We start from the raw sequence: 23,733 nt of genomic DNA on the forward strand, positions 1-23,733 counted from the left end.
TTTTCTCTTAGTTTTCCCTTTTAAAATTTTTCATCCTATGAGATCTTTTATAAAGTTTTGTTGCCTTTGGAAATACACTCCTCTTTATCACTTTCCACAAATTAAAATGAAAGGCAGGAAGAATCTCTTACAAAACAATTCATTGCGAATGCCGTTAGGCCTGATGTTTTTCATAGGAATTCCTGAAACAGCCAAGAATTTACACCTCATGTGAGAGAAATAACTGCTGAGCACCCTCCTTGCATGCTTTGTCCCTGTTTGGCTGTCATTACAGCTGTGCAACAGGTGTACAGACTTTCTTCCTTTTTAAAAATAATTGCAAATAGCCTTCCCACCTCCATCCACTTGGTAGGTGGTCCTGAGCCTTAAACCAAACAAAGCAGCAAGGAAATGATCTCCTTGTCATTGAATTCTGCCCATTAGGAATGGTCACATTCCAGAATTAATGCAGCAAAAACAATTGCCATTTTCTATCATTGCAGAGTTGAAGCACATGATCTGCTACTTGGCAAAAGTACATGAACAAATGTTCAAAACCTGGAAAGTAATTGTATGATGTACTATCAAGAGCATTAATCAAACACTTGAGCAAACTTAGCAGCATTAGCTTAGCAACATATTTATGGATATGTCTCCTCAGGCAAGGAAAACAAAAGCAAAAATAAACTATTGGGGCTACACCAAAATAAAAAGCTTTTGCAAAGCAAAGGAAAAACTATCCACAAAACAAAAAGGCAACCAACCAAATAGGAGAAGATATTTGCAACTGATATATCTGATAGATGTTAAATCCAAAATACATAAAGAACTTTTACAAGTCAACACCAAAAAACCAAACAATCTGACTCAAAAATGGGCAGAGGATCTGAATAGGCATTTTTTTCTGAAGAAGACATACAGATGGCTAACAAACACGTGAAAAAAATGCTTAGCATCACTAATCATCAGGGAAATACAAATTAAAACCACAATGAGATACCACCTTACACTGTCAGAATGGCCATTATCAAAAAGACATGAAATAATAAATATTGGCAAGAATGTGGAGAAAAAGGAACCTGGTGCACTGTTGGTAGGAATGTAAATTGGGGCAACCACTGTGGAAAACAGTATGATTCCTCAAAATATTTAAAACAGAAATGCCATATGATCCAGTAATTCCACCACTGGGTATTTGTGAATGAATGAATGAATGAAAACACCAATTCAAAAAGATACCCAACCCAAGATAGCCAACCCAAGTGTCCATTGATAAATGAATGGATAAAGAAGATGTGTGTGTGTGTGTGTGTGTGTGTGTGTGTGTATCACACACACACACACACACATATATATAATGGAATATTACTAAAAAAATGAGATCTTGCTATTTGCAAAAACATGGATGGACCTAGAGTGTATTATGCTAAGTAAAATAAATCAGACAGAGAAAGACAAATGCCATATGATTTCACTTTTATGTGGAATCTGAAAAACAAAACAAACAAATGAAAAACAGACTCTTAAGTACAGAGAACAAACTGATGATTGAGAGAGAAGAGGTGGGTGGGGGGATGGGCAGAATAGGTGAAGGGGATTAGGAGGTATCGACTTTCAGTTATAAAATAAATAAGTTATAAAAATGAAAAGTACAGCATAGGGATTACAGTCAATAATACTATAAAATTAGGCAGTGTGTCCAAGGTCCCATGGATCTGTCTCTTGCTTCAACAGTGTTAGGACCAAACAGATCCAGGGATGCCCCTTCTACCAGCCCCCAACTACCCTCCAACCTTTTTTTCCAGTTGCAACATTCAGAGCCATGTTGTCGGCCACTCTGCCTCTGGGGCCAGCCAACACCCTATTTTAAGGGTAGCTCCTTCTTACTGATCCCCAGTGAGCTCCCAGATTCTTCAGAATTATTCCACCGAGGTGGAGAATGACATCGACTGCCTGATCAACATGCGTCTGCTGGGGTGCCTGGGTGGCTCAGATGGTTAAGCATCTGCCTTCGGCTCAGGTCGTGATCCCAGGGTCCTGGGATCGAGTCCCGCATTGGGCTCCCTGCTCCTTGGAAGCCTGCTTCTCCCTCTGCTTCTCTATCTCTCTCTCTCCCTCTGTCTCTCCTGAATAAATAAATAAAATCTTAAAAAAAAAAAAACAAAAACATGCGTCTGCTGACCTCCTACACTTACCTTTCTTTGGACTTCTATTTCCACTGGACCATGTGGCTCTGGAGGGAGAAAGCTCAAGGGAGCTGAATGTCCCTTAAAGATGTAAAACCGGCGCTGCAGCGGCACCCTCTTCCAGATGTGCAGAAGCCGTCCCAAGGTGAGTGGGGTAAAACCCTGGACACCATGGAAGCCGCCAAGCTCCTGGAGAAGAACGTGAATCAGGCCCTTTTGTATATGAATGGCCTGGGTTCTGCCCCACCTACCTCCATCTCTGTGACTTCCTGGAAAACCACTTCCCAGATGAGGAGGTGAAACTCATCAAGAAAATGGGTTATCACCTAACTAACTTCCGCAGGCTGGCTGGTCCCCAAGCTGAGCTGGGTGAGCATCTCTTCCTAAGGCTAACCCTCAAGCACCTCTAGGAGGCTCTGAAGCCCAGCAGCCTTTGAGGGAGCCCTCTGGCATCCTCCTGGTGCCAGGGCTTGTGCCTAAGCCTCTCTCTGCAGCCACTAGGCAGCTTTTTAACCATTCTAGAGCCCTCTCCCAAGCGGTGGACCAAATAGAAACAATAAAGCTTTCTGCAGCAAAAAAATATTGTAATATTATAATACCACCGTATGGGTAACTACACTTAACACGTGAGCATTAAGTAATGTATAGAATTGTTGAATCACTATATTATACACCTGAAACTAATTTAACATTGTATGTCAACTATACTTCAATAATTTTTAAAAAGCAGCAATAGAATGAAACATGTTTGGCTACCTAAAAATGTTAAATCCCATATTAATATAAGATGCAAATATAACAATAGGTTACTATATTTTTATTATGTAAGGAGGAATTTTTAAATCAATTTATTAAAACCTTAAATAATAAATGATCACCAACAAATGCCAAATTTGTTAATATATCTAGTAAACAAATATCTCTTTTCATATGGTCCCTTCTCTACTTAAATTAAGAAAAATCTTGAGGAATGCCTTCTATTAGCCTGGCTTGGTCTAATCACTGGAACTAGAGGTGATTGGGTAGTACCTTCACAGGCTTCTCCTTGAAACAGGTGGCCAGGAGAAAAGTTGTACCAAAAAAAAAAAAATATGGTACACATACCAAAGGAAAGGAATTTAGGGTGTTGGGTGTACAAAGTGATTAATACAGTAACATTAGGTCAATTACTTTACTTACAAGTAGCAGGTTATATAGAAAATGTGATTGGGAAAAATGGAGTTACTGGCTAATATGTGACTGCCAAAACTTTGTGCCTCTACTAATGTGAGTAGCTAAAATAGTTCCTATAACTATAAAATTATGTCTCATCTTACCAGAAGGAATTTCATGAGATTGATAGCATAAATGGAAATTTAAATTCAAACTCCAAGTTCTTCTGGCATGAAGATAAAAGTATGAAACAAGTAAAAAATCACAGCATATAAAAATAAGCATTTTTAATTCATAGGAAAAAAACCCAAATATTTTATATTTAGGTATCTAGTGAGTCTTACAATCTGAGCTTCAATTCTACTGAAATATTTGGAAGTCATTCTCACTGAGCTGGCCAATTCCCCTTGTAGAGGATGAATAGAACCATCTCAGTTCTGATTAACTGAGCACAGTGATTTCCCAAACAGGAAATAATCTGCCTGGGACATATCAACAAAGCAATTTCCTTTTCTGAATGCATGTAGTTGTATTGAACTGGGAAACATTTCTGAATGTGTTTTACTAGCTAGAAAACCATGCTTTTGGGTAATGTTTTCATAGTTTGCCAGCACAGATGAGAACAAACATGAGCTGTAAAGAACTCTATTTCAACTTAATGTTTTTTTCTCACCCTCAATATTTATGAATAATCAAGAAAACTGTTTATGGTACAATCTCTCTTGAATTTCATCACAAACAATAAACCACCACAGGAATTCTGCAGGTTTGTTATTAAATATGAACTAATAGTATGAACTGAAATCGATATATCAGAATGGGGAATTCAAAACCTCCAAATTGCTAAGCATAAACTCTGTTATTTTTCAGTTACATTTCTCTTTTTATTCCAAAATTGAAGATACACACATTAGAGGGTTTGAAAGATTTTGTAAAGCAAAGGTGCTCAAGCTGAAGATCTGAGGTAGTAAATAATGATAGTTCAGCAGTGCAACCTGTGGTTTACTTTTCTATTTATGTCTTCCATTTTTAAAATGATGTACTTGGGGTGCCTGGGTAGCTCAGTTGTTAAGCGTCTGCCTTCAGCTCAGGTCATGATCCCAGGGTCCCGGGATCAAGCCCCGCATCAGGCTCCCTGCTCTGCGGGAAGCCTGCTTCTCCTTCTCCCACTCCCCCTGCCTGTGTTCCCTCTCTCGCTGTCTCTCTCTCTCTCTCTGTCAAATAAATAAAAATCTTAAAAAAATCTATATCAAAAAAATAAATAAAATGATGTACTTAATAACTGAGCTCATACATAGAGGGAACATATTTTTAATTATTGAAGAGCCCAAATTCCAAATGCCATAAAAATGGTATGTAAGCCCTCTTTATAAGTACTCTATATATTAGGATTAAATTTTGCTATAGTTCAGAATTTACCTCAGCAGTGTCTTTTATACACACACACACACACACACCACACACACAGTCCAGGTAATAGTTATATATATGTTATGTGTTATATATATTATACTTGATAATTTTGAGAAATTTTTCTTTATTCAAGTCTCTATCACTCTGATTAATAACATTCAACTTTTAAAACATTAAATTCATAATTTCAGAGATTGATTTATAAGGTAACTTCATTTTGGGCTTTGGCACAAAACTGATTTTTAAAGCAAAACACAAAAGCATTTTTTAATAAAAGGATATATTTTCTCTTGCTTTCAGCCTTCATGAGGAAACAAAAAATAAAACACTGTGTACTAAAGAATATGGAAGTATTTTCATTTAAGTGCCAAGGAGCAATATATTGACATTTTAGCCAGATTACTTATTAAACAAATGATCTGGAAAAATAGACAAAATTAAATTATCTAATAAAGCTAAATTGTATAAATATTGGCTACTTATTTGTTTTGTTTTAAAGATTTTATTTATTTATTAAAGTGAAAGAGAGCACAAGCAGGGGGAGCAGCAGAGGGAGAAGGAGAAGCAGACTCTCCACTGAGCAGGGAGCCCCATGCGGGACTTGATCCCAGGACCCTGGGATCATGACCTGAGCCAAAGGCAGTTGCCTAAGTGATTGAGCCACCCAGGCGCCCCAAGTTATTTGTAAGCAAGAAACCCACACCATAAATATTCAATGGTTAAGCAATATAGACAAAGCACCATTGCTGTAAAAAAGCTGGGAGTAAGTGAATTAGGTTGACTTGCCCTTCTTAAGTGGTGTGCCAGGCTTCCCCTTTCTACAATTAAGATCAATGGGGAATTGTCTGTGAGTGTGCGGATGCATCATATCACTGTACAGGAAGGTGTTCTTGTCTCTAGGCAGATTCTCACTAAGGTATTGTTGAAACCCCACAGAAGAGAAAATCAGTCAATGGAAATGTTCTTTCAGTGTCACAAAGAGCTGGTAATCTAGCTTGGTGGCTTCCACATCCAGATTTGCCATTGATTTGCTCTGTGATAAAACACTTAACCCTCAGTTCAGCAGTCTAAAATGAAGGAAGCTTTGCTGAAGGAATGGCAGCAGGTTTAATTAATCTTCTTAAGGAGTTCTAAATCCCTGGCTATGTGGCTAGGGGAAAAGTACATAATTAAGGGTTCTGGTCTTCTAGAGAGGGAAAGCAGTAAGCTGGAAAGTCTTAGCATAATGAGCACATGCCAGAAATGTGATAACTAAGGGTTACACACAAAAATTGAAAAGGAAGATAAATTAGTCTAGGAAGTTATACTGAGAAAATGTGACCACCTAGTGATCACCACTAGTTTTGGTCATTTGAAATACGAGAATCTGGAAGTATCTGAAGAACTAGAAGGCAGGAGTGACTTGTTGTTTGAAGGGTAATAATGTAAGTAGTACCATTTATTCAGATCCTATTATGTTTTAGGCATTCTCTGGAGGCAGTTTATATATATATTACTTTATCCAATCATCACAACACCACTGAAAGGTAGGAATTACTGTCTTAATACATAAGCAGACTGTGGCACTGCAAGATTCCTTGATTTGCCCAAGGTGATAGAGCTATTAAGTGGCAGAGTCAGGTTTTAAACCCAGGTTTAAAAACCCTGTAGTTGTCTCTAGGTTACAGGAGTCTCAGCTAGTCTGGGTCTTGATATTATTCTAAGAGAAAAACTTGTTTGATGATGGCTATGCCCAAAGAAGACAATTAATTCCATGGAAGTTTTATTCAGTGAGATTTTTGTCTCTTAGGTTGAGTAGCTGATTTTGTTCCTAAGTGAAGAGTCCTAGAGGATTTCAAAAGAAAGAGAGTAACTTTGGGGGTCCAGCTTCCCCCAAGCAGAGAAAGACACGTAACCCTCACAAATTCCATGTCATGACAGTCACATGAAAAATATTGGACTTTATATGAACAATCTTGAGAAATAACATAGTAACACATTTAATGGCTAATGCTGCACAAACTGTTAAGAGGAATGAAATTATTTTTGCACTGGAAAAGGATGGGGTTGTTAGTTTACCGCACAATGAAACAGTTACTTGTGATGTTTTAAAAATGTGTAGGTATTTATTAGTGTCCATATGTTTTACATTTAAATTTTACTTTAAAATATGGGCCTTGGAGGGGTGCCTGGGTGGCTCAGTCATTAAGCGTCTGCCTTCGGCTCAGGTCACAATGCCAGGGTCCTGGGATCGAGACCCACATTGCTTCTCCCTCTGCCACTCCCCCTGCTTGTGTTCCCCTCTCAGTCTCACTCTGTCAGATAAATAAATAAAATCTTAAAAAAAAAATTCTAAAATATGGGTCTTGGGGAGGGGCGCCTGAGTGGCTCAGTCAGTTAAGCATCTGCCTTTGGCTCAGGTCATGACCTCGAGATCCTGGGATGGAGCCCTGCATTGGGCTCCCTGCTCTGTGGTGAGTCAGCTTCTCCCTCTCCCTCTGCCCCTCCCCGCTCATTCTCTCTCTCTCAAATAAATAAAGTCTTTAAAAAAATAAAATAAAATATGGGTCTTAGGGAGCCTGACTGACTCAGTCGGTAGAGCATGTGACTCTTGATCTCAGGGCTGTGATTTCCAGCCTTAGGTTGGGTATAGAGATTACTTAAAAGTAAAATTTTAAAAATCTTAAGAGAAAATAAGATCTGGGTCTTAAGCTATATTCCCAATATGAGTAACTGACATTTCACTGTGTAGCACTAACTTCACTTAGTTTTACTATTTTGAAAAACTTAAATGTAATAGATATTTACCAAGTGACAATTTCTCTGGATGAGGGAAATTCTAAATACTTTGTTCATATATTTTATAAAACCAAATAGATACTATAACAACAAGAACATAAATATGAAATTGAAGAACTTTCTGGCATGAGAACAATTGCTTGGAAAATACCTCCTTAATTATACTACAGAAAGAACAGAAGACTGCTCATAAAATAAAATTACTTATTTTTACATTAAATAGCTAGGAATCAGGGGTGCCTATGTGGCTCAGTTGGGTAAGCGTCTGACTCTTGATTTTGGCTCAGGGCATGCATGATCTCAGGTTTGTGAGATCGAGCCCCACGTCAGGCTCCACGCTCACTGGGAAGTCTGCTTGAGATTCTCTCTCTCCCTCTCACTCGGCTCCTCCCCCCACTCGAGCACACACACTGTCCTTCAAATAAATACATCTTTAAAAAATAATAATAATAATAACTAGGAATCAGTGTGAGACAGTGAAAAGGAGACCTGGGTTTTAGTTTTAGTTCTTCTACCAACTATATTTTGGGTAAGTTTCAAAAACAAGGGTGATCTTTGTTTGGTGATCTCAAGTGTTTTATGCAGCTTGCTCTATATGTCTAAATTTCCTAAGAGCTGGATGAGTAACTTACAAAATATTTTCTCAAGCAAGGATAGAATCATAACCACTTGAGTCACTGAAATGTTCACTGGACAAGCTCCTCATGGAGGTGCCATATGAGAAGATCCTTCCTTGGCTTGGTATATATAACATGATGTAATGTTTTAATAGGCCTCACCTTGTCTGGTGGAATGACTTTATCAGTTGATTTCTGGGCTGACAGCACTGAGAGAAGTACTAAAAATGGCCTGTATATGAGATTTAAAATCCTTTTTTAAGCTGCAAGAGGAATTTAGAAAAACCAACATTCCAGTATATTCTAAATGAAAAATATCACTATCTGTCCCCACTTCTGGTGCTTACTATGGCAAGATGTGTCCTCTATAAAACATGCAGTTACACAGATAAAGGTTTACTTAACAAGAAATTATCAGTGAGGACGAAACCCTAATGATCTTAAAATTCTTATTATCATCATGCATTTACACAGTGAGTTCCTTTAAGGAAGGCTCCTTGAAACTTCTTCCAAGTAAATGGAAAGATTGGCATTTAGCCATGGCTGAAGAATCACCAAAGTTTTCTATGTAGGTGGGGGAAATTGCTTCGCTAAACAGACAACTGGAATATTCCCTCAATCTAATAATAGGGTGAAATAAAGTAAATAAACTTCCTGTTTCCCTGGTAGTCTCTCCTCTCTTTTTGGTCATCTCTTTCTTTAACCATGTTGTTTTTATTTTTTTATTTTTTATTTTTTTCGGTAAGCTCTATGTCCAATGTGGGGCTTGAACTCACGACCCCAGATCAAGAATTGCATGCTCTACAAACTGAGCCAGCCAGGGGCCCCACCTGTGTTGTTTCTAAAACCAAGAAGTATATGCAAGGAAAATCAGACTACAAACATTCAATTATCCTTATTAGCTTTTACTGAAATTTCACTTTTCTCACTTTAAAGTTATAAGCCAACCCTCCTCCTCCTTTAAAATTTGAGCATTTGATTTTTAGTTGAGAACTATAGATAAGGCTGGGGCGCCTGGGTGGCTCAGTCAGTTAAGGTCAGACTCAGGTTTCAGCTTGGGTCATCATCTCAGGGTCCTGAGACAGAGCCCCGGGTGGGGATCTGCACTCAGCAGGGAGTCTGCTTAAGATTCTCTCTTTCTCTCTCCCTTTCCCCCTCCCCGCCCTGCTCTCTCTCTCAAATAAATAAATCTTTTTTTTTTTTTTTTTTAAAGAAGGTCTCCTGGGTGGCTCAGTTGGTTAAGCATCTGCCTTCCACTCAGGTCATGATCCCAGAGTCCTGGGATTGAATCCCACATTGGGCTCCGTGCTCAGCGGGAAGCCTGCTTCTCCCTCTGCCTGCTGTTCCCCTTCCTTGTGCTTGCTCTCTCTCTCTGACAAGTAAATAAATAAAAATCTTAAAAAAAAGAAAGATACATCAGGCAATCACTGTTTATGATTCATAGGCTAAGAGTACTGTATATTGCTTCTTACATATGCCACCCCCAATCGGGAAAAATGAAGAGTATCTGCTTTTTACATTTCTCTCTGTAAATCATAAACATGGTTCAGTTCAACAAACATGTATCAAATACTATGCTAGGTACTGGAAGCACAAAGCTTAAAAAAGAATGATTATGAAGGGGTGGAGCAAGATGGTGGAGGAGTAGGAGACCTGGATTTCTTCTAGTCCCAGGAATTCAGCTGGATAGGGATCAAACCATTCTGAACACCTACGAACTCAACAGGGGATCAAAGAAAAGAATAGCAACAACTCTCTGAATGGAAAAGGGACCACTTTCTGGAAGGTAGGACTGCAGAGAAGTGAATCCGAGGCAATATTCTGGAGGATAGACGGTGGGGGAGGGGGCCTCTGTCAGCCGCTTCTGGCAAGTGATAGAACAGCAGAGCACAAATCAGAACTTTTAGAAGTCGGCTCCACTGAGGGACGTCACTCCAGTGGCTAAGCGGGGGGTGGAACCCTCTCTGGGACAGCGTGGTCTCAGGACCCTCTGGGTCACAGATATACTGGGGGTGCCTGAGTGCGGCAGAGCTCCCAGGTATCAGAGCAGGGAAGCCAGCTGCAGAGACGGAGCCAAGGAGTGGGCTCTGAGCTCGGGGTGTCCATAAACCATGATCCAGGGCACAGTCAGGCCACTGCTCTTCCAGCAGGGACCCAACAAGCGGCAGATCCAGGAAGGCTCCCCTTCCTCCCCGGGGAGGAGCGACGCGGAAACGCACTGCAGGGATCTGCTGGGTTTGGAGACTCCACACCAGGTTGGGTGCCAGAGATAGAAATGCTTGGTCACAGGCCGGGTGAGCACGGAGTGCGCTGGAGACCAGGGAGACAGGAGTGATTGACTGCTTTTCTCTGGGGGCGCACTGAGGAGCGGGGACCCAAGTTCTTGGCTCCTCCTGGGCGGAGATTGGGAGGACGCCATTTTCACTCTCGTCCTCCAAAGTTGTAGGGAAAGCTTGCAGGGAACAAAAGCTCCTGAGAGCAAACCCAAGCAGATTACCTAGCCTGGACCAGCAAGGGCAGGGCAATTCCGCCTCCGGCAAAGACATTTGGAAACCACGGCAACAGGCCCCTCCCCTAGAAGATCTGCAAGAACTGCCAGCCAAGACCAAGTTTACCGATCAATGAGAACGGCAAAACTCCAGCGCTAGGGGAATTCTGCGCATAGAATTCATGGCTTTCTAACCATGATTCTTTAGTCTTTCAAAGTTAATTTTTTTAACTGTCTTTTTTATTTTTTGAATTTTTCTTTTTCCCTTCTTCAACCAACGTCCTATCAATCCCTTTTATAAAAAACATTTTTATTTTTCATTTTTAGAGTCATATTCTATCCCTTCATAGTAGTTATTTTTGGCATATATATACAAGTTGTTCTCTCTTTAAAATTTTGAAATACAGTTTCTTCTAATGGATCAAAATATACCTTAATCTCTAGTGTATGGCTTTGATCTAGTCTCCTGCCTGATCACATCCTCGCCTTTTTTTTACTTTCATTTTTAAATCCTCTTCTTTCTTTTATCAAACAACTTATCTTATAAATTCCTTTCATAAAATTTTTTATAATTTTCATCTTTACACTCATATTCCATCCCTTCATCGTATTAACCCTTATTTTTGTACATATATAAGTTTTACTTTCTTTAAAATTTTGGGAGGCACTTTCTTCTACCAGACCAAAATACACCCAAAATCTAGTGTGTGGCACTGATCATTGCATCACCCTGATTATTTGATCATATCCTTTTTTACTTAGGTTTTGTTCTGTTTTTGTTTGTTTTTTATCTTTATCTTTATCTTTTTTCTTTCTTTCTCTTTTTTTCCCCCCAGTTTCAGGACTTTTCTGATTTGTTTAGAGTGTATTGTTCTGGGGACGTTGTTACCCTGTTAGCATTTTGTTCTTTCATTCATCTATTCTCCTTTGGACAAATGACAAGATGGAAAAAATCACCTCAACAAAAAGAACAAGAGGCAGTACCGACTGCGAGGGACCTACTCAATATGGACATTAGTACGATGTCGGAACTACAGTTCAGAATGATGATTTTAAAGATACTAGTTGGGCTTGAAAAAGGCATGGAAGTTATTAGAGAAACCCTTTCTGGAGAAATAAAAGAGCTAAAATCTAACCAAGTCAAAATCAAAAAGGCTATTAATGAGGTGCAATCAAAAAGGGAGGCTCTAACTCCTAGGATAAATGAGGCAGAAGAGAGAATTAGTGATATAGAAGACCAAATGATGGAAAATAAAGAGGCTGAGAAAAAGAGAGATAAACAACTACTGGATCATGAGGGCACAATTCGAGAGATAAGCGATACCATAAGATGAAACAACATTATAATAATTGGGATCCCAGAAGAAGAAGAAAGAGAGAGAGGGGCAGAAGGTATATTGGAGCAAATTATAGCAGAGAACTTCCGTAATTTGGGGAAGGAAACAGGCATCAAAATCCAGGAGCCACAGACAACCCATCTCAAAATAAATAAAAATAGGTCAACACCCTGACATGTAATAGTAAAACTTACAAGTCTCAGAGACAAAAAGAAAATCCTGAAAGCAGCTCGGGAGAAGAGATATGTAACCTACAATGGTAGAAACATAAGATTGGCAACAGACCTATTCACAGAGACCTGGCAGGCCAGAAAGGACTGGCATGATATATTCAGAGCACTAAATGAGAAAAATATGTAGCCAAGAATACTATATCCAGCTAGGCTGGAGGGATAAAAAGCTTCCAGGACAAAAAAAACTAAAGGAATTTGCAAACATGAAACCAGCCCTCCAAGAAATATTGAAAGGGGTCCTCTAAGCAAAGAGAGTGCCTAAAAGCAACACAGACCAGAAAGGAACACAGACAATATACAGTAACAGTCACCTTACAGGCAATACAATGGCACTAAATTCATATCTTTCAGTAGTTACCCTGAGTGGGAATGGGCTCAATACCCCAATCAAAAGACACAGGCTATCAGATTGGATAAAAAAACAAGACCCATCGATATGCTATCTGCAAGAGACTCATTTTAGTCCCAAAGACACCCCCAGATTGAAAGTGAGGCATGGAAAACCATTTACCATGCTAATGGACGCCAAAAGAAAGCTGGGGTAGCAAACCTTATATCAGACAAATTCGATTTTAAACCAAGACTGTAATAAGAGATGAGGAAGGACACTATATCCTACTTAAAGGGTCTATCCAACAAGAAGATCTAACAATTGTAAATATCTATGCCCCTAACATGGGAGCAGCCAATAATATAAGGCACTTAATAACAAAAGCAAAGAAACACATTGACAACAATACTATAATAGTGGGGGACTTTAACACCCCCCTCACTGAAATGGACAGATCATCTAAGCAAAAGATCAACAAGGAAATAAAGACTTTAAATGACACACTGGACCAAATGGACTTCACAGATATATTCAGAACATTCCATCCCAAAGCAACAGAATACACATTCTTCTCTAGTGCCCATGGAACATTCTCCAGAATAGATCACATCCTAGGTCACAAATCAGGTCTCAATCGGTACCAAAAGATTGGGATCATTCCCTGCGTATTTTCAGACCACAATGCTTTGAAACTAGAACTCAATCACAAGAGGAAAGTCGGAAAGAACTCAAATACATGGAGGCTAAAGCGCATCCTACTAAAGAATGAATGGGTCAACCAGGAAATTAAAGAAGAATTAAAAAATTTCATGGAAACCAATGAAAATGAAAACACAACTGTTCAAAATCTTTGGGATACAGCAAAGGCAGTCCTAAGAGGAAAGTATATACCAATACAAGCCTTTCTCAAGAATCAAGAAAGGTCTCAAGTACACAACCTAACCGTACACCTAAAGGAGCTGGAGAAAGGACAGCAAATAAAGCCTAATCCAGCAGGAGAAGAGAAATAATAAAGATCAGAGCAGAAATCAATGAAATAGAAACTAAAAGAACAGTAGATCAACGAAACTAGGAGCTGGTTCTTTGAAAGAATTAACAAGATTGATAAACCCCTGGACAGACCTATCAAAAAGAAAAATGACCCAAATCAACAAAATCATGAATGAAAGAGGAGAGACTACAACCAACACCAAAGAAATAAAAACAATTATAAGAACATATTATGAACAACTATATACCAGCAAATTAGATAACCTGGAAGAAATGGATGCATTCCTAGAGATGTACCAACTACCAAAACTGAACCAGGAAGACATAGAAAACCTGAACAGACCTATAACCAGTAAGGAAATTGAAGCAGTCATCAAAAATCTCCCAAAAAACAAAAGCCCAGGGCCAGGTGGTTTCCCAGGGGAATTCTACCAAACATTTAAAGAAGAATTAATACCTTTTCTTCTGAAACTGTTCCAAAAAATAGAAATGGAAGGAAAACTTCCAAACTCGTTTTATGAGGTCACCATTACCTTGATCCCCAAAGCAGACAAAGACCCCATCAAAAAGGAGAATTACAGACGAATATCCTTGATGAACATGGATGCAAAAATTCTCACCAAAATACTAGCCAATAGGATCCCACAGTACATTAAAAGGAATATTCACCACGACCAAGTGGGATTTATCCCTGGGCTGCAAGGTTGGTTCAACATCTGCAAATCAATCAACGTGATACAATACATTAACAAAAGAAAGAACAAGAATCATATGATCCTCTCAATAGATGCAGAATAAGCATTTGACAAAGTACAGCATCCTTTCTTGATCAAAACTCTTCAGAGTACAGGGATAGAGGGTACATACCTCAATATCATAAAAGCCATCTATGAAAAACCTACAGCAAATATCATTCTCAATGGGGAAAAGCTGAGAGCTTTCCCCCTAAGGTCAGGAACGCGGCAGGGATGTCCACTATCACCACTGCTATTCGACATAGTATTAGAAGTCCTAGCCTCAGCAATCAGACAACAAAAAGAAATCAAAGGCATCCAAATCGGCAAAGAGGAAGTCAAACTCTCACTCTTTGCAGATGATATGATACTTTATGTGGAAAACCCAAAAGACTCCACCCCAAAACAGGAATTCAGTAAAGTGGCCGGACATAAAATCAATGCATAGAAATCAGTGGCATTCCTATACACCAACAACAAGACAGAAGCGAGAGAAATTAAGGAGTCGATCCCATGTACAATTGCACCCAAAACCATAAGATACCTAGGAATAAACCTAACCAAAGAGCCAAAGGATCTGTACTCAGAAAACTATAAAATACTCATGAAAGAAATTGAGGAAGACACAAAGAAATGGAAAAATGTTCCATGCCCATGGATTGGAAGAACAAATACTGTGAAGATGTCAATGCTACCTAGAGCAATCTACACATTCAATGCAATCCCCATCAAACTACCACCCACTTTTTTCAAAGAAATGGAACAAATAATCCTAAAATTTGTATGGAACAAGAAAAGACCCCGAATAGCCAGAGGAATGTTCAAAAAGAAAAGCAAAGCTGGTGGTATCACAATTCCAGACTTCTAGCTCTTTTACAAAGCTGTCATCATCAAGACAGTATGGTACTGGCACAAAAACAGACACATAGATCAATGGAACAGAATAGAGAGCCCAGAAGTGGACTCTCAACTCTATGGTCAACTCACCTTTGACAAAGCAGGAAAAAATGTTCAATGGAAAAAAGACAGTCCCCTCAACAAATGATGTTGGGAAAATTGGACAGGCAGATGCAGAAGAATGAAACTGGACCATTTCCTTACACCACACACCAAAATAGACTCCAAATGTTTGAAAGACCTAAACGTGAGACAGGAGTCCATCAAAATCCTAAAGGAGAACACAGGCAGCAACCTCTTCGACCTCAGCCGCAGCAACTGCTTCCTAGAAACATCGCCAAAGGCAAGGGAAGCAAGGGCAAAAATGAACTATTGGGACTTCATCAAGATAAAAAGCTTTTGCACAGCAAAAGAAACGGTCCACAAAACCAAAAGACAACCGACAGAATGGGAGAAGATATTTGCAAATGACATATCAGTTAAAGGGCTAGTATCCAAAATGTATAAAGAGCTTCTTAAACTCAACACCCAAAGAACAAATAATCCAATCAAGAAATGGGCAGAAGACGTGAACAGACATTTTTCCAAAGAAGACATCCAAATGGCCAACAGACATGTGAAAATGTGCTCAACATCGCTCGGCATCAGGGAAATCCAAATCAAAACCTCAATGGGATACCACCTCACACCAGTCAGAATGGCTAAAATAACATATCAGGAAACGACAGATGTTGGCGAGGATGTGGAGAAAGGGGAACCCTCCTACACTGTTGGTGGGAATGCAAGCTGGTGCAGCCACTCTGGAAAACAGTATGGAGGTTCCTCAAAAAGTTGAAAATAGAGCTACCATACGACCCAGCAATTGTACTACTGGGTATTTACCCCAAAGATACAAATGTAGGGATCCGAAGGGATACGTGCACCACGAAGTTTATAGCAGCAATGTCCACAAAAGCCAAACTGTGGAAAGAGCCAAGCTGTCCATCAACAGATGAATGGATAAAGAAGATGTGGTATATACATATACAATGGAATATAATGCAGCCATCAAAAGGAATGAGATCTTGCCATTTGTAACGACGTGGATGGAACTGGAGGGTGTCATGCTGAGTGAAATAAGTCAATCAGAGAAAGACATGTATCATATGACCTCACTGATATGAGGAATTCTTAATCTCAGGAAACGAACTGATGGTTCTAGAGTGGTGGGGGGTGGGAGGGATGGGGTGGCTGGGTGATAGACACTGGGGAGTGTATGTGCTATGGTGAGCTCTTTGAAGTGTGCAAGACTGTTGAATCACAGATCTGTACCTCTGAAACAAATAGTATAATATATGTTAAAAAAAAAAGAAAGAAGAAGATAGCAGGAGGGGAAGAATGAACAGAGGAATCAGAGGGGGAGATGAACCATGAGAGATGATGGACACTGAAAAAGAAACTGAGGGTTCTAGAGGGGAGGGGGTTGGGAGGATGGGTTAGCCTGGTGATGGGTATTAAAGAGGGCATGTTCTGCATGGAGCACTGGGGGTTATACACAAACAATGAATCATGGAACACTACATCAAAAACTAATGATGAAATGTATGGTGACTAATATAACAATAAAAATTTTAAAAAAAGAATGATTATTGCTCTCTTATAGCTTATAGTTAAAATATAATTATAGTAGTAATAATAATGATGATGGCTAACATTTATTGAATGATTCCTATGGTGCCAGGCAGCACTAAATATTTTAGATAAATTATCTCATTTAATCACCTCTGGAATAGGGATTAGTATTTTACAGATGAGTAAATTGAACATTGAGGGAAGTTTAGTAACTTGTCCACAGTCACACTTGTAATTAATGACAAAGCTATGTTGAAACTTTGGTCTGTCAACTCTAGAACCTCATTCATAAATAAATAAAATCTTTATAAAAATTCCCAGAGATTAAAATTTTTTAAAAATTCCTGTCTGCTGCAAGATTTTCAAGGTTTATCAAAACTTTACTCAGAAGAATGTACTCTATGGTAAAAGTTTGACAGTGAAAAATGATATTTTTTGAGATGAGACACTAATAGGCTTGATAATTCAAGGAAGGATATTGAGAATTAAGGATCAAAAACAAAGATAGAAAAAAAGATTTGTGGAAAAGTCTTTTATAATTGTTCCCAAAAGAAAAAATACACGTTTCCTTTTTTATCATAACTCCAAGTTAATCAATGTTTTATAATGACTAGAGAAGAAAATTGAATTTTAACTGTAACTGTGCAGTTTCAGTCATGTAGTATTTAATATTTAGTCTGAACACAATTTGCTTTATTTTTTAAAGATTTTTTAAAATTCATTTATTTGAGAGAGAGAGAGAGCACATGAGCGGGGTGGGGGGAAGGGCAAAGGGAGAGGGAGAACCAGACTCCCTGCTGAGCAGGGAGCCCAACATGGGGCTCCACGTGGGAATGACTGGATCCCAGGACACTGAGATCATGACCTGAGCCTAAATCTAATATTTAACCGACGGAGCCACCCAGGTGCCCCTGTTTTTTTTGTGTTTTTTGGGGGTTTTTTTTGTTTTTTTTTTTTACATCTATAAACAAGCCTAACAGATGAACTGTTCTTACTGCCAATAGACTCTGGAATGTACAAAAAGAATATATATTCTTTTGAAATCAATGAATAATAGGTATGGTTAAGAGGCTCCCTTTTCTTAAAAGACCCTATCAGAACATAAACATTCCAATATACGTTATTTTCTTTCACATAATCTCTGTATAGCATCAAGCTCAATTACTTGATCTATTGAGTCTACTGCTACAAATAATTTTAGAAATGCTCATTTGGTAATAATCATCCAATTCTGAATTGCATTTTTAAAAATTTACTATTTGTGAAACTTTACCCCTTGAAGGTGGTTTAAGTTTTGGAGTAAAGCTAAAATCATTGAGCCAAGTCTTATTAAACAAGAAGAATTGCTTGTAATCCAAAATGAACTATGTCTCTAAAGTAATAAGACTAATTCTGATAGGAGACTTACGGAAAGTGGAGGAGTGGTGATAGGAAAGGCATGTTGCACAATGATTTGCTTTTAATGCTAAGTGGATAATCAGCTAAATTACCAACTGACAGTGGAAGAGATTTGAGTAGTTTGTTCATGGTGAACTCAGCAGAACAAATAGTAGAATCCATAGTTAAGCTTTTATTTGAGGATATACTCACCTAGGTAGAGCAATCACTGCTTGTCTGAGCTGGACTAACTAAAATGGTAAGTTTTATAGTGGGGCAAAGAGCAAAGAGAAGAATGGGGGATTATGGTGGTGAAGGGAAAGGTTCTGTGTATTTTTAGATTAAATGAATAATGTAAAATTTCATTTTATTGAAAGGTTTGAGAACAAAAGCTTTCTGTTAAAATCAAAGTAGATAATTTACTCAATTATATTGAATGATGAGGAGAAATGGAACTTGACACTGTTCTCTCTTTTCACCTTTGTTATTAAATTAAGATTCACAAAATAAATAATTAAAACAGTTGTTCAGAGGTGCCTGGGTGGCTCAGTTGGTTAAGCGCCTGCCTTCGGCTCAGGTCATGATCTCAGTGTCCTGGGATTGAGCCCCACATCGGGCTCCCTGCTCAGTGGAGAGCCACCCTCTCCCTCTGCCCCTTTCCCTGCTTGTGCTCCTCTCTCTCTCTCTCTCTCACTCTACTCTCTCTCAAATAAATAAATAAAATGTTAAAAAAAAAAACAATTGTTCACAAGCATCATTCAAATACTCCCCACTGTCTTCCCTTTTGAAAACTAGCATTTCTGTTCAAACTATCATTTCTAGTATCCTTTTACAAGAACTTTTCAGAAACATATAATAGATACATTTGCACATTAATTTAAAATACATATTTGAAATACTGTTGGGATAATAATATCTTAAATTGGCATAGCATTTTGAAGTTTTCAAATTACTTTCCTATTTCTGTGGCATAGAAGCAGGAAAGATGTATTACTTAGGGTTCTCCAGAAAAACAGACTAGTAGGGGATAGATTGGATAGATGGTAGATAGATGATAGATAGATAGATAGATAGATGATAAATAGATAGATGTAGGTAGATTTATGTTAAAAAATTGGCATACACAATTATGGGGGATGACAAGCTTAAAATCGGTAGGGCAAGCTGGCAGGCTGGAAACTCAGGCAGGATTTTTATGTCTTGAGGTAGAATTCTTTCTTTTCAGACAAATCTTGGTTTTTACTTTCATGGCCTTCAACTTACTGGGTGAAGCCCACCCACATCATCAAGTGTAATCTTCTTCTTTTTTTTGTAGAAGTTTTTCATTTTAATTCCAGTATAGTTAACATACAGTGTCATATTAGTCTCAGGGTACAATATAGTGAATAATTAAACAATTCTATACATTACTTGGTGCTCATGATAAGTTTACTCTTAAACCTCTTCACTTATTTCACCCATCCCCCACCCACCTCCTCTCTGGTAACCATCAATTATTTTTTCTATAGTTAAGAGTCTATTTCTTGGTTTCTCTTTCTCTCTCTCCCCCCCCCCTTTGTTTTATTTCTTAAATTCCACAAATGAATGAAATCACATGGTATTTGTCTTTCTCTGGTCTACTTTGTTTAGCATTATACTCTCTAGCTCCATCCATTTAGTTGAAAATGGCAGTATTTCATTCTTTTGTATGACTGAATAATTTTCCATTGCATATATATAAATATACCACCTCTTCTTTATCCATTCATCTCTTAATGGACACTTGGGTTGCTTCCATATCTTGGTTATTGTAAATAATGCTGCTATAAACATAGGGGTGCATATATTCTTTCAAATTAGTATTTTTATATTCTTTGGGTAAATATCCAGCAGTGTAATTACTGGAAACCAGGTAGTTCTATATTTAATTTTTTGAGGAACATCCATACTGTTTTCCAGAGTGGCTGCACCAGTTTGCACACCCACCAACAGTGCAAGAGGGTTCCTTTTCCTCCACATCCTCACGAAAACTTGCTATTTCTTGTTTGTTGATTTTAGCCATTCTGATGGCTATCTCATTGTGATACCTCATTGTAGTTTCGATTTGCATTTCCCTGATGATGAGTGATATTGAGCATTATGTCTGTTGGCCAACTGTATGTCATCTTTGGAGAAATGTCTGTTCGTGTGTCTTCTGTCCATTTTTTTTTGGAGTATTTCTTTTTGGGTGTTGAGTTGTATAAGTTCTTTATATATTTTGGATACTTTTTACTGGATATCATTTGAAAATATCTTCTCCTATTCAGTAGGTTGTCTTTTATTTTTATTGATTGTTTCCTTCATTGTGCAAAAGCTTTTTTATTTTTATATAGTCCCAATAGTTTATTTTTGCTTTTATTTCCCTTGCCTTAGGACACAGATGTAGAAAAATGTTGCTATAGCCGATTTCAGACAAATTACTACCTGTGCTCTCCTCTAGCATTTTTATGGTTTCAGGTCTCACATTTAGGTCTTTATTTATTTTGAATTTAATTTTTGTGTATGGTGTAAGAAAGTGGTCCAGTTTTATTCTTTTGCATGTAGCTGTCCAGTTTTCCCAACACCATTTGTGGAAGAGTTTGTCCTTTTCCTATTACATATTCTTGCCTCTTTTGATGAAGTTAATTGACCATATAATTGTGGATTTGTTTCTGGGCTTTCTATCCTATTCCATTGATGTATGTGTCTATTTTTGTGCCATTAAGTATAATCTTCCTTATGTAAAGTCAACTGATCATAAATGTTAATCATATCTACAAAATGCCTTCTTGGGTTTTTTTCTTTTTCTTTTCTTTTCTCATTTGTCATGTGAGGAAACCACAACTCAGTAAAGTTAAGCAATCCAAGTAAGTCGGCCATCTAAGAATTGACAGAAGCCAGATTAGAGTTCTTGTTTTGCTCCCCAGGTTATTGTTTCACCAATTCCACTCTATCACTTCTATTTTGAATGTTTTCAACAGGGTTCATAACTCTTAATATTTAACAGGGAAATTATTTCCTCAATCACAATGACTTTTTTAATGTTTCATGATTATTTAGCTAGCATAAATGTTTTGTTCTTGATTGAAAAGATCATTTTCTTGCCTGTGTCATTTATTCTTTTATTTAGTAATTTCACTTGAGCTATGTGATTCCAAAAAAAATCCAGTAGAATCTACAGTTTTACTTGTCACATGGAGAATTACCTTGATGTGATGATAGTCTCCATGTATACTACCAGGCAAGCTATCCCATGGGCCATAGAGCGGAAAGGCTTATTGACAAAATTAATATGTTTAAACTACAGTTTATTAAATCATTTGAAGATATCAGTATGAACTCATAAAAAAGAGATTGATTAGGTTAACACACTTAGATTAAGAGAGAAAATACCATACTATCTGAATCCCTTATTCAAAGCTCAAATGTCCTGTGTCTCTCTCTGCTATATTAGGTCTCCTGGCTTATAATGTGATTACGAGAGCCATAGTTGAGATTTGAACAAGACGCCCACAGATGGGCAATGATACACATTTGTCTATCAAAAAAACTAACCTGTTGAGTCACTGTGGCTTTTATTTGTGTTTCTTGGGTTGAGAAGAGAACACTTGAGACCAGAATGGGATGATAATTGTGTTATTATTATCCAGGGGTCATCATGATCATGAATTGTTCTTTATGCTTCTTTCTAAGTAACACTTTTTCTCCATCACCGTTTCTATTAATTTTATATATCTTTGGTGTATGTTAAAGATTAGTAATTTATTCTTGATATTTCATATATGTTGTAAGTTTGCCTGTATCTGACATGCTACTTTTTACTTATTATGCATACTTATATCCTATGGACTTAAAAATCAATAGCTTACTATCTATGCTTTATATTTTTTATGTGTTTTATTTACTCATACCATCTGTTTACTTGCCTTTTTACCATAATTGAATATTCTCAAATAATTTGCACATTACAATATTGGAAGAAATAATCACAAATTTTATAAACCTCCAAATCAATAATCTTAATAATAGAGATCTTTTTAAAAAGTTGCTATGAGACTAGAGCTCTAGGGTTCTTATCATAACAACGATAAAATGGTAATTATGCGAGGTAAAGGATGTGTTAACTAATCTTATTGTGGTAAACATTTTGAAATATACATATGTATCAAATTATCACATTGTAAACCTTAAACTTACACAATGTTATATGTCAGTTACATCTCAAAAAAAGGAATAAATTATAAATTACAACTCCATTGTGTAATTTTGCCCATAACATCACTTCAAATTAGATTTTTATAATGAGGAGGATTGTGCCTTTAGACTGGCAGAAGATAGCAAGTCCTGCGTTTGAGGCTTACTGCTAGAGAATCCAAATTATAAATACAGCTTCTCATGGATTAATCCAATTTCTCAGGTATTTATTTTTTAAGATGAAGTGTTATGAATATTAATACATAGCTCTTTCTATCATAGGACTTAGATTCTAAACCAATTCAAATACAGACATAAATATGAAGTGGTCTCTCAGTTTGAGTAGCTCCAAGTATCAGGGCAGGAAAATCCATAAATAATTACTACTAGAATGAACAATGTCACAAAATAATGGAAGAGGGAAGGCTATATCTAAGGGAACGGCAAAACCTTCCAAGAGAAGCCATTAAGGTTGAATTTGATGAATAGAAGTTTGCAAAATGGTTAACTGAGATGAAGAAAACACACATACAAACCATGCAGGAAAGATATGTAGGAATAAAAGAAAATACCATGGACAGAGCACGGGGCAAATTTAGAATGACTGAAGTGCAGATTTTCTTAGGGTTGGGAGACGAATATAGTAAGGCAACATGTTCATCGCATGAAAGGCCTCATAGGACTTTGTTATGGGGTTTGGACTTTCTTTTTAGACAGTGAGGAATTATAAAGGAAATTTAAACTTGGGTGTGAAATAATAAGATTTGTGTTCCCAGATATCATCTAGCTTGGGTCAGACAGATTAGATTCTGATCTTGGTTTCAATCTCAAGGCTTTGGGTAATGAGTTTCCTGCCGGCCTCTACAGCTCTTATAGTTTCTTTTGTAAGTCTTTTTGCCATGAATGTTTTTATAACTATATGCCTTTAGTATATTTATTTAATTTTAAAAGCAAAACTCTGAAAAATAATACCACTAACATCCTATGCAACTCAAAATGTCATTATTAACAAAATTCAAACTATGCATTTTTGTAAGAATAATTACAGGAGTTTGGATATATGATCAAGAATGCAGACAATGGCTTACTTTGTTCTTGTCACAACTGTTGCAGATATGGCTTGGAACAGAAAGCAAGAAAGAAAGTTAGCAGACTTCTGGTAACAGGTTAAATGAATTGAACTGCAACTTTTAGGCACTTCTGTTCATTTCTGAAAAGACTCTCTGTTTAATCTCCTGCCTGAACACATTGAAACCCTCCTTTTGTTGTGGATGACATGTATTCAGGTGTCACTCAGGGTTGGGAAACACCCTTTTTGACTGGTGCTTGGGAATCTTTAGGGCTTCTGGACTGAACAAAAGGCTCTCTCCAAATATAAAGGCTCAAATGTCTGTTCTTCTCAGCCCCTCAGGAAGCAAC

The 23,733-nt window shown here is 37.7% G+C and overlaps 1 long non-coding RNA gene across 1 annotated transcript in view; it reads right to left on the reverse strand.

Annotated features, from left to right (window-relative positions):
• Positions 1–2,203: 2,203 nt before the first annotated feature.
• LOC113921839 overlaps positions 2,204–23,733 on the reverse strand; it is a 55,838-nt gene continuing 34,308 nt past the window's right edge. The window contains exon 4 of the long non-coding RNA XR_003519830.1: positions 2,204–2,354. This is a non-coding gene — a long non-coding RNA (uncharacterized LOC113921839). The remainder of the gene's footprint in view (positions 2,355–23,733) is intronic.

The sequence above is a fragment of the Zalophus californianus genome, chromosome 9 (assembly GCF_009762305.2).
Source record: "Zalophus californianus isolate mZalCal1 chromosome 9, mZalCal1.pri.v2, whole genome shotgun sequence".
Classification (NCBI taxonomy): Eukaryota; Metazoa; Chordata; class Mammalia; order Carnivora; family Otariidae; genus Zalophus; species Zalophus californianus.